General features: G+C 44.5%; 1 protein-coding gene across 7 annotated transcripts in view; it reads left to right on the top strand.

Annotated features, from left to right (window-relative positions):
* Positions 1 to 1520: 1520 nt before the first annotated feature.
* The window catches only part of WNK3 (WNK lysine deficient protein kinase 3), a 174193-nt gene continuing 166502 nt past the window's right edge, over positions 1521 to 9211 (top strand). The window contains exon 1 of one of the 7 annotated variants that reach the window (XM_051827130.3): positions 1521 to 1898. The gene's annotated coding sequence lies outside the window, so the exon portion shown is untranslated. Of the gene's footprint in view, positions 1962 to 2024; positions 2642 to 9211 lie in introns of those variants that run through there. The other 6 variants (XM_089324536.1, XM_089324537.1, XM_051827131.3 and 3 more) reach the window with 6 other exon arrangements.

The raw sequence follows: 9211 nt of genomic DNA, 5'->3' as shown, positions 1-9211 counted from the left end.
AATGGCCGCTGCGGCTGGTGCGCTGCGGCCAGCGCACCGCGCTGATCCGAAGTCAGGAGCCAGGTGCTTCTCCTGGTCTCCCATGTGAGTGCAGGGCCCAAGCACTTGGGCCATCTTCCACTGCCCTCCCCGGCCATAGCAGAGAGCTGGACTGGAAGAGGAGCAACCGGGACAGAATCCAGCGCCCCGACCGGGACTAGAACCCAGGGTGCGGGCGCTGCAGGCGGAGGATTAGCCTAGTGAGCCGTGGCGCCAGCCAATGCCTTGCTTTTTTGTATAGGCTGATGTGTGTGGTGTTGGTAGAGGTGGGGCAGCACTGAGAAATAGAAATGGTGGCTACAGTGTCCAGTTTCCATGTCACGGGAGTCAGGACCTACAAAGACTTGGAATAATTTGGCCATCTTTGAAACTACCCCTGGATGGTTGTTTGGCTGCTGTTCCTCTTTTCCCCATAGTAGTCAACAGTTCCACAGGGAAAAGGGATTACCTTCAGGGGCAGTCAGGAAAGAAGGAATGTGGGAGGTCCTATCCATTCTTCAGCTAACTGGGAATGCAGAGACCCTGGAGGTAGAGTGGTGGCACTGTTAGGAGAAACAGTATCTTGTTCTTCCAAATCTCCCGGAAGGGAAGCTATTCACAGGTGGAGTGGCTAAACCACATAGCCTCATTTTCCCCTCAGAATCCTCCCTTCATTGTCACAATTGTTAGACAGGAGTTCGGATTTATTAAGGGCATGGCCTGGTTTCTCTACATGTTCTGACAATATCGGGATTAATAATCCATCTTCCAGAAGAAAAGGGCAGTTAAATCTTTTAATAGGGCTATTCTTAAAGATCTGAAAAAGTTTGAGGTTCTGAGGCCTACAACAAGAAAAGATTAGGAAAAAAAAGGTGGCGGAGAAGGGAGAGGCTGGTATAACTCAGTGATAGGGCCCCTAGGCTGGGTAATTGAAAATATTAGTCTGGTATTTCCCAAATAGTTTCAAGCCCTCAAGGCATCCTGGAGAAATCCCACCCTTCAGAAGCTTGCCTTTACAGACATTGATGCCAGATGCATGTGTGAGGATCGAAAAATGCCAGTACTCTGTAGTGAGCACACGTGGATTCAAGTTCTAACTCTTCCACACATAGTTGTGTGAACTTGATCAACTCAAGTCCATTCTCCTCTGCTGAGCCTCAGTTTCCTTCGCTGTCGAGTCAGGATTGATGTGGGATTGACAGAAACAGTTGTGCACTGCACAGAAAGCAGTTCTTAAAGCCTCTGCGCCGAGCTTAACAGGTAGTGACAGCTTGATGGACGCAGCATTCCCCACCAGCTGGAGCATCTAGGGGTTTGTCAGGGAGGTGGATGGTGGGAGACTAGAGAGAGCCAGCCTCAGGGGGAGGTATCCTTTCCGCATGCGCGCGGTCTAGGCGCTCCGCTGAGCAGCCAGGGGGCGGGGCCAGGTTTCTAAAGGGGTTGCTATGGCACCGAGGGGCCAGGGGAGGTTAACCGAACCCTTAAAACATTGCTCCCTCCCCCACCCGCCAACGCCAGGGCCGAGGGCCATTGTTACAGGCAAAATGGCGTCGGTAATCCCCCTCCCGGTCAGAGGCCTAAACCAGGCTGAGGGTGGGAGTGGGGACTGAAGGTGGGAACAAAAACTACAATTCCCAGGGTACACTGCACCCGCCTGCGAGGCGCAGGGCACGTGCCCAGGCCTAGCGGTTACATGCCGTCAAAAATCCGTTTCATAGCTTCCCTTTCCCATCCCGGCTTTGGTTGTTTCCCAGCCCCCGCGCGCGCGCACTGCAGTCCTGGGGGGTGGGGGGACATGCCGTGGTCGTTGCCCTCGAAACGTAACCGGGAGACCGGTATTTGTAAATCTGTGCTTCGACTTCTAATCCCGAAGCCGGCAGGTATGAGTCTCGCGAGACAAACCGGGAGTTGGAAAGAGGGAGTTAGGGGTGGCGGGCGAAAAGGTGCTGGCGAGTACCAAATTTCTAACAGAACTACCGCATTTAGAGGGAGGCTTGCGGAGAACTGAGAGTGGGCGGTGGGGGGCTAGGAAGTAGTGTGTGTGTGTTTGGACTTTTTTTTTTTTTAAGGGGCCAGGATAAAACAGCTGTGGAGGGTGCGGGCGCTTGCGAACACACAGGAGGTATCGCGCGTGGCTCCTTACTGAGATTTTCTTTTTGCAAGGGGAAGAAGCCTTTCTCCTCGACGCGCATCCCTCTCTCCCGCTGCGTTGAGGCGGGCGGGGGAGGAGTGCGCACGCTCTAGTTGGCTAGCCACTCGGCACCTCGCTGCGATAGGGGCCCTCCGGAGTTGGGGCTGCTCCGTTGGCTTTCTCCGCCCCTCCCCCTTCTCCTTTCCTCCCCTCCCTTCCCCGCCCCCCTCCGCCCCTCTCTCCAACCTATCTGAATTCCCTGGCTGGAGTACGCCTGCGCCTGGTCAGCTCCAGGGCGAGCGCGAGCTTGGGCTCGTACCCCGCTCCCCTAACCCCGCCCGCTCTTTACCTACTGGCCGTAGCTTTGGCCCGGTGGGCTCCCGGGGAGACGCTCCCGCGCGCACGCGCACACGACGCGAAGCAGAGCTCGAGACATCGAGGAGGGGAGTAAGAAGCATCGGAGGAAGCGATAGAGGAGGAGGCGGTGTGTGTGTATGTGTCTATTCTATGGTGTGGCTCGTCGGGGGGCTGGAAGAGGCTTGGGAGAGGGCCAGGGAGAAGCGAAAAGAGTCTGTCTCCTTCCGTGAGAACCTCTAATTTGGTGAGGGTCCCGGGCCGGCCGGGGCGCAGAGAGAGGGAGGAGGCCGGGGGGCGTGTCTGGGATCGGGCTGAGAGATGAATGGGCCGGGGATGAATGGAGGGAGGCAGAGGCGGCCAAGAGTCTGTTAGGAGTAAGCGCCCTAGTTGGGGGCGGCTTGACCGAGGCAGGGTGAGTGCCATCACCAATAGGTACCGGCCGAGGCCAAGCTCGGGTCTTCGGGGTTGTCGGCGCTGCTGTCGAAGTGACTGAATGGGTAGCGAAGAAAATTTAAGAAGGGGAAAGTGAGGAAGGGCAGATGTGGGGTTGAGGTGCATTTTTTGTTTTGTTTTTGTTGGGGGGTGGTGGCAACTTTGGTAGCGAGGACAAGAGCAGGGGACGGGAAAGGTGCGGAGGTAGCAGGAGATGGTTGACAAAGGACTGAGGGATCGTTTAAGTGAGATTAAGGCTACCGAAAACGAAGATCGCGTCGGGTGTGGAAGTTGAGTAAGGGTTTGGTGGGTTATGATGGTGGATTTACTTTAGAGGTTCAGTGGGTGTGTGAGGGTCGATGAGACCGGATCGCAGTAAGGGGTATTGCTGTCTAGTTTCTTAGGTTCAAGGAGATTGAGTGTTATTTGGAAAGGGATGGTGTGTGTTCTGACTGACAGAATGGAGATGGGGAAGGGATGGTATAATAGGGGTGAGGTGGCTTCACTGCACTGGCAGTGGTTTTGTTTGACTAGGTGAGTGGTGAGACATCTGGGTAGTGGAGTGCGGGTGGAAATTATGCACGTGTGTATATCTCCCTGTCTCAGGAGTTCATAGAAAACTGGTAAAATGAGACCTCAAACCAGAGAGTGCTATGGCTATTCCTTCTTGAGAGTTAATATTGACTGAGGCAGTTATGTGAATAAATAGCCCTTGAGTTGTAAAAATCTTTGAAGTAGTGATTGCATCCAATTTCAGAGGCTTTGTTGCCTGTTTGTCATCTATAGTAAATTGCCGTACCAAGAGAACTTTTGGAGAGGTCTTAGTGTATGACACAGAGCAGCAGGTGTCTTCTGGACAGTCGCTATCCTTTGGATTGGTGCCTTTAGAAATTGTTGAAATTGGGCAGTGTGAAGGAAAGATAGTTTTCCTTAAAGGATAACTGAAATGCACTAGAGGTGACTTTTGGATGCTAAAAAAAACTATGTGTGATCTTTTTGGTCATTTTCAGCTTATTTGAAAATTGGCGTTTTTTTTTTTTTTTTTGGTGTGAGTTTAAGTTACAATAGAGTGTGTGAATGTTTTGTTCTCTGATTACTTATCTTCTTTTAAGGATGTCCTGTGATGATTCATTCTGTTCTGGGTCAAGATGAATAGTTACGGATTTTTAACTTTTCATGATTATTTTCATATTTTTTACTGAAATGTATTCATTCAAATGAACACATTTTAATATCGGAAATGTTGCAAACTTGAGAGCATTCTCATGCTATTTTTCCTTTATTCTGCTTTGGTGTTTCAGGAGTGTAATCTTGTTTTGGCTACCTCCCGCCTGAATACCAAAATTAATAGTATGTTTCAAGTCTCATATTGAGATGAATACTTAGTATATGAAATAGTAGGTTTAAAGGCATTGTGTTAGTTAAAAAGTGTTACATTCACTCTGCCAGGCAAGGTGGCTTCTCAGTTCTGAACTAGATGTTCTTCAAATGGAACTGCATTCAAATATTGTGGCTTAAAAAGTACAAGCAAAGCGTGTTTGGGGAGTGGAATGAAATAACATTGGACTCTTAGGTTGAGGCTGGAGTAAAGGACTACGTTAAAAGAGTTTAGGAGCCCTTGTTTTAAGAACCAAGGCTGATCTGCAATGTCTTCTCTGCCTTTTCTTCTGATGGCCCCTTCGACCTGGAATAGTCTTTCCTTCTCCTTTTGAATTTAAGACTTAACCTCTATTAGCATTCCTGAAAGCCTTTCTTGCTTCCTCCTCCCCCTCCCTCCCACCTCCGCTCTACCGAACTAGAGTTCCCATTACACCTTGGTCATAATTTTGTTACTGTGTATCTGTTGAGAGGCAGGCAGGAAAGGTACTTTCATCCTTACATGTGAAAGGGAAAATGAAACGTGAAAAATAAGACCTGCACTAGTAAGTCTGTGGTAGACCCTGGAATTCTGATTTCACTAAGTTGCCCATTGTTTAGTCAGTAAATGATAAAGCCAATGGCTATAAATTATCAAAGTAGACAGATGTAAAGAAAATAACAACTATTATATTACTATCAGATTTCTAGTCAGATAATTGAATTAAAAATTAAAGGACTGCTTACATTTTTGTGTGTTTTTGAGGTGGGGGTAGAATTGTATATAAGAAAAAATCCTTAGTCTCATCTCCGTATAAGTAGACCAACTCTTTTCTTGCAGATATACTTGATTATGTCTCTTGGCTAAAACCCAGAATTCCTTTAAAACAGTGGGTCTTTTCCAGTTTTGTTTGCATTATAAAATTGATGGCATTGTTAGGAAATATTTGATGGCTGTAAAGGACATCTATAAAAGCATTTATTCAGAAATTCCCAAAGCTTCAACAGTAGAATTAATGCCATAGCCCCTGGTGAGAATTAATCTGCCATTTCTATGGATTTGCTTATTATGAGTGTTTCATATAGATGGAATCATATGATATATGAACTTTTTATATCCAGCTTCTTCCACTTAGCACGTTTTTGAGATTCACACATGTTATGGCATATACTAACACTTTATTCTTTTTATGGTTGAGTAATATTCCGTTGTATAAATATGCCATGTTTTGAATATCCAGTCTCCTATTCATGGATATTTGGGTTATTTTCACTGTTTTGGCTTTTGTGAATATTGCTGCTCATGAATATTTCTGTACAAGATTTTGTTTAAATACCTGTTTTTAATTATTTTGGGCATGTTACTAAGAGTGAAACTGTTGGATCATTTGGTAATCCTTTGTTTAATTTTGTTGTGAAACCATCAAACTATTTTCCACAGTGCCTCTAGGATTTTACATTGGCACTAGCCATAGATGAGGGTTCCAATTTCTGTACATCCTCACCCACACTTGTTGCTTGCTTGCTTTCATTTTTTAAAAAAATGACCATACTAGTGGGTGTAAAGTGGTATTTCATTGTGATTTTGATTTGTATTTCCCTAATGACTAATGATGTTGGGCATCTTCTCATGTACTTGTTGACTGTTTGGATTTTTTAAGAAAGATGTCTATTTAAATCTTCTGCTTGTTTTAAAAATTTGGTTGCTTGTCTTTTTATTGTTGACTTTTAAAAAACAAATTTTAAAAAATATTCTAGGTACTAAATTCTGATCAGATATATGTTTTGCAACTAGTTTCTTCTGTGAGTTATCTTTTAAAAAATTTATTTTATTTATTTGAAAGAGTTACAGAGAGAAGTAGAGACAAAGAGAGATAGAGGTCTTCCATCCGCTGGTTCACCCCCCAAATGGCTGCACCGGCCAGGTTCCAGGAGCTTCCTCTGGATCTCCCACATGGGTGCATGTCTGCAAGCAGCCATCCTCTGCTGCTTTCCCAGGGAGCTGGATGGGAAGTGGAGCAGCCGGGACTTGAACTGGCATCCATCCATATGGGATTCTGGCGCTACAGTCCAAGGTTTTAACCCACTAAGCCACAGCGGCAGCTAATCTTTTTACTTTCTTGAGTGTGTTTTGTTGCACAAAAGTTTAGAAATTTGCTGTTTATTTTTTCTTATGTTGCTTGTACCTTCAGTGTTATATCTAAGAAACCATGGCCAAATCAAAGATCATGACCATTTTTCCTTATATTTTCTTTGAAGAATTTTGTAGTTTTAGTTCTAACGGTTAGGTCTTTGATCCACATGGGAGACCCAGATGATGTTCTGTGTTCCTGGCTTTGGCCTGGACTGACTGTTGTGGGCATTTGAGGAGTAAACCTGTGAATGGAAGTTTTCTCTTTCTGTGTCTCTCTTTGTCTCTCAAATAGGTGAAAATAAATAAACATTAAAAAAATAGGTGAATAACTGCTTTTTACTCATAAGAAAAGTGAAGCAAAACAAAAACAAGTGCATTCCTTTTGAATAGAGAGGGTGTTCCCCAGTGACAATTTTATTGGAGTAGGAATCAGCCTGGGTTCTAGGCTGGTCCGCCTGTGATCTTGTATATCTGTAAGCATCTGTTTCCTTATTTGTTACTGAACAAAACAAAAATCTTATGTACTTTGCAGGACCTTCCTTCCTTCCTCCCCTCCCCTCCCCTCCCCTCCCTTCCTCCCTTCCTCCCTTCCTCCCTTCCTCCCTTCCTCCCTTCCTCCCTTCCTCCCTCCCTCTTAGATTTTTCTATTTATTTGAAAGGCAGAATTAGAGAAAGAAGGAGAGACAGAGAGACCTTCCATCCTCTGGTTCACTCCCCAAATGGCTGTAACAACTGGGCTGGACCAAGCCAAAGCCAGGAGGCAGGAGCTTCTTCCAGGTCTCTCATGTGGGTACAAGGGCCCAAGGACTTGGACCATCTTCTGCTGCTTTTCCAGGTGCATTAGCAGGAGCTGGATCAGAAGTGGAGCATCCAGGACTTGAACCAGTGCCCATATGGGATGCTGGCACTGCGTGCCGTGGCTTTAACTCACTGAGCCACAGCACCAGCTCTGTGCAGGGTTTCTTTGCTAATCAAGTGAGAAAATTTACTCTTTGTAAATTGTACAACTACATATGAAATGCAAAGGATTCTATTAATATATTTTTTGAATCAAAGTGTCTCAATTGAGAAATGTTTTCCCACCAATTTAAAGCTTTTTACCCATCTGGTAACTTTTAGCACCAAATGTCTAAACTCACTGATAATCAGGAGAGGTTGGGTTCTTAGAAAATGGTAGTGTGGGCTGGCTCAGTGGCGTGGACTTGGGCAAGACACTGAACTTCTCTGAGCCATGCTAAATTTTGGAATTCAGATAAATGCCAAGTAGCTTTCAGAATTATTGTTAGGAGTAATAATTGAGTTAAATGGATGAAGTTCTTTCAAAACTGTAAAGCAAGGCTCAATACTTTTTCTGTGAAGGGACAGATAGTTAAATATTTTAATTATTTTTTGGCCATGGGGTGTTACCTAGGCATTACATGGGGTCATTAACAAGTTCATGGAAGATGCTCATTATGACAAAACTATGCATGAATTCCAATTTTTTTTTGCATCAAAATAAACTTTTTTTAAATTCCTTTTTCCCATTAACTTTGAAGTCCCCTTGTATGTAAATTAACGAGTATGGCTGTGTTTTCATAAAACTTTATGGACGCTGAACTATGCATTTCAAATAATTTTCATATATCACAGAATACTATTCTTGATGTTTTAAAAATCTTTTTTAAAAAAAGATTTATTCATTTGAAAGGCAGAATGACAGAGAGAAGAGACAGAGACAAAGAGATCTTCCATCCATTGGTTCATTCCTCAAATGACTGAAGCCAGGAGCCTAGAACTCCAATTTGGGTGCTGCTTTCCCAGGCACATTAGCAGAGAACTGGCCCTTTGGATGTTTTCAACCATTTACAAATGTAAAAATCTTTCTTAGCTCATTGGCTGCACACTAACAATCAGTGAAGTGGGTTTGGCCTGAGGGCTATATGTAGTTTGGCCATCACTGCAATAAAGGATTAGACAGTGTAAGGTGTTAATTATGGATGAGAGGGTAGGTGATTGATACATAAAAATTATTTAATTTTAATGACGAGCGAAGATGAAGATGATTTCAATCCCCCTTATAATTTGGAACTAGAAAATTTTTTCCACACGAAATATGTGTCTTTAATTGAGGAAATGACTTTGTCAAAGCAAAACTGGAGGATGGAAGAAAGGAAAAAGATAGTTTTAGTGTGGTAACTTCCTAGCAATTGTGATGTGGTTGTGTTGTGTATGTATGTATGTCGATTCAGGATTGTATCTACTGTGTATGTGGCTCCAAGTGATATGTAGCCACTTCTTAGGAGGAAGGAGTGTGCTTGGGATATGCCTCGGTTAAATTCTGGCTCAGGTTTTTATGAGCAGTGTGATCTTGATCAGTTTCTTAAAATTTTTTGTGCTTTAATTTACTCATTTATAAAATGAGAATAAAAATATTACTTAAGGTTATTGTGTTATTTACATGAGAAAACACATGAAAAGGTTTACAAGTATTTGGCAAGTAGCATACAAGTGAGTGCTAACTGATAATATTCCTTTGAGGGACTAGTGTTGTAGCACAGTGCTGCCTGCAATGTTGGTACCAATATGGGAGTCCTGGCTGCTCTGCTGCTTTTTTTTTTTTAATTTATTTAACAGAGTTATACACTGAGAGAGAGAAACAGAAAGGTCTTCCTTCCTTTGGTTCACTCCCCAAATGGCTGCTATGGCCGGCACAGTGCCGATCCGAAGCCAGGAGCCAGGTGCTTCTTCCTGGTCTCCCATGCAGGTGCAGGGGCCCAAGCACTTGGGCCATCCTCCACTGC

Source organism: Oryctolagus cuniculus, chromosome X (assembly GCF_051225735.1).
Source record: "Oryctolagus cuniculus isolate XC-2025 breed Fujian yellow rabbit chromosome X, ASM5122573v1, whole genome shotgun sequence".
NCBI classification, from domain to species: Eukaryota; Metazoa; Chordata; class Mammalia; order Lagomorpha; family Leporidae; genus Oryctolagus; species Oryctolagus cuniculus.
Note: the sequence above shows the minus strand (reverse complement) of the source record. Positions and strands in the feature narration are given on the sequence as shown.